Source organism: Pteropus medius, unplaced genomic scaffold (genome assembly GCF_902729225.1).
Source record: "Pteropus medius unplaced genomic scaffold, Ma_sr-lr_union100, whole genome shotgun sequence".
NCBI lineage: Eukaryota > Metazoa > Chordata > Mammalia > Chiroptera > Pteropodidae > Pteropus > Pteropus medius.
The window spans coordinates 20538067-20540464 of record NW_024344370.1 but is presented as its reverse complement, the minus strand read 5'-3'; the positions used below and the strand labels follow the sequence as shown (position 1 = coordinate 20540464).

Genomic DNA, 2398 nt, shown 5'->3' with positions numbered 1-2398 from the left:
ATTAGTTTTTTCAGGAACCTCCATACTGTTTTCCATAGTGGCTGTACCAATTTACATCCTCACCAGTAGTGTATGAGGGTTCCTTTTTTTCTCACAACCCCTCCAACACTTGTTATTATTTGTCCTGTTGATGATAGCCATTCTAACAGGTGTGAGATGGTATCTCATTGTGGTTTTGAATTCTCTCTTTTATTAATTTGTGATCTTGAATGAGTGTCTTAACATATGTAAGCTTCACTTCTATAAACTGGAATGGGGACTGTAGTGAGGATGAATGACTAGTTTATATGAAAATACATTACATGTAATATGCCATTATTATAAAATTAATTCTTAATTGATTAATTAATTCATTAATTTTATAAAATTAATTATTAGTCTGTGGATCATAGAAGAGTTATCCCCTTGACCATAAACAGGAGGTATGAGGGGTAGAACTATGGCACTCACTCTCCTTGTAAACATAATGGCAATGGATATAGTTGATCTTAAAATAACATGAAGTATTGGACACCTATGTAAGGGTCTCTACTATTAAGAATCCATGCAGTCTACGGCCATGCTACCCTGAACAAGCCCGATCCCATCTGATCTCAGAAGCTAAACAGGGTCGAGCCTGGTTAGTACTTGGATGGGAGACCACATAGGAAGACCAGGTGCTGTAGGCATAAAAAATAATAAAAAAATAAGGGATTGTAAGCTGACAATGTCCTTGCAATTTGTGAGGCCAACCAAGGATTCCCTCGCCAAAACAAACAAACAAACAAACAAACAAACAAACAGAAAAGAACTCATGCAGAAATGACTAGGAAGCTAGTAGGAAGGAGAATCAATTAGCTGCCTCATAAAAATAAAAGAAATATGATACTATATTTGACATTACAAGATTCTTAGAAGAAAAAAACTCCTTATTAATTCAGAGCAATGTGATAAAGGTGACTCAAGAAGAATGGGGAACAAAAAATAAGTTCTAACTTGCCCATCCCTGTGTAATTATGGATTTATGTTGTAACTTTGTTCAAAGACCTTCAGAAATGGTGTGTATCGAGTAGTCTTAATGCAAAGAACTTATTGAATGAATAGATAATAATGCCTATATTCTTTCCTATTTACTTTACAAATATACTTGATGAATTCTGCCCTTCTTCTCTCCACCTATACAGCCACCAGCTCTAGCATTTCTCTTTGAGTTTCCATTACAATTCTAATTCACTTCTGTATGGTATTTAGAATATAAACCACATTCTTTTTATAAAAATAAATCTCTCCTGTTTTCATTTTAAACACCAATTTACTATCATCTTTAATATGCACATTCCTAGTTGTGTGCTTTAAGCTCCAAGGCTTCTTTTGTTTTTATCAAATTGTTTCGGCACCAAAGAAACTGAGCACTCAATGCTGATATTGGCAGCAGTGGCTTCTTCTTGCTTTAGACTGATTATAGCCAGCTCCTTTGGGTCTGCATGACAAAGAGGCTGCTGACATCATCATTGATTGCTCTGTTTTTCCCATGCAAAACAATCTGCTAAATCAGTGCAAAATAGATTTTTGCAACTTGAAGCTACAAGGATACAATTGGTTTCTAAGCTGCCACATCAATCAGATATTTAAAAAACCGTTAGTAGCCTGGGTATAATTCTTGAATATGTCCACCCATGTGATTAGATGTTGTGTTCTCTCTATTTATATACATTTTTCACTGGAGGGTTATGTAATATGTGCAGAATAAAAAATGCAGGGAAATATATCTGTGTAGGCTACTTCATGTTGATTACTTGTTGTTAATTATCTCAGAACAGCAAATTTCTAAGCAATACTCGGCAGTTGAAGAGAATATACTCTTTTGGTTATTTCAAGCTGATAAAATCCCAGAAATATTTTCTTGACCAGCTTCTAATTTAACAAATTAAATTTTGCTGTAGATCTACTGCTTTCAAAAGTGCCAGTTGAATAAGATATTATTCTCTGGTGTCATTAGAGCCTCTACAGTTGTCTCCATTCCACACTTCTTATTGAAACTTATTATAACAGGTTGCCAGAGCTTTAACTCCCTCAAATGTACTCCACCACAGAATTAGCTTTCTTACAGAGATGTATGAACAAATTTCTACAAGTATCATATTTGTCAAGGGATTTTTTAGGCTTTGGAGAGTAAAAGTAAGTTTATAATATTGAAGAGGATAGAATTTTGGTTTCTTTTCAGTACATTATGACACTGTCATGCATGTTGAAAATAGGAATTATTGCTTTGTGGAGATTTTCCATGTGTGTATAGAGGAAATTGGAAAGATTCATATGATAGTAAACAAAACAAACAAACAAAAACTTTAGACAACTAGGGAGTGGAGTTAATTTATTATAAAATTTGGATACAAAAATCTTATGAGAGAAAACTTAT

General features: G+C 34.0%; 1 pseudogene; it reads left to right on the top strand.

The window, feature by feature from the left end:
- Positions 1-549: 549 nt before the first annotated feature.
- Positions 550-668, top strand: LOC120608441 (uncharacterized; annotated as a pseudogene).
- The last annotated feature ends 1730 nt before the right edge of the window (positions 669-2398 follow it).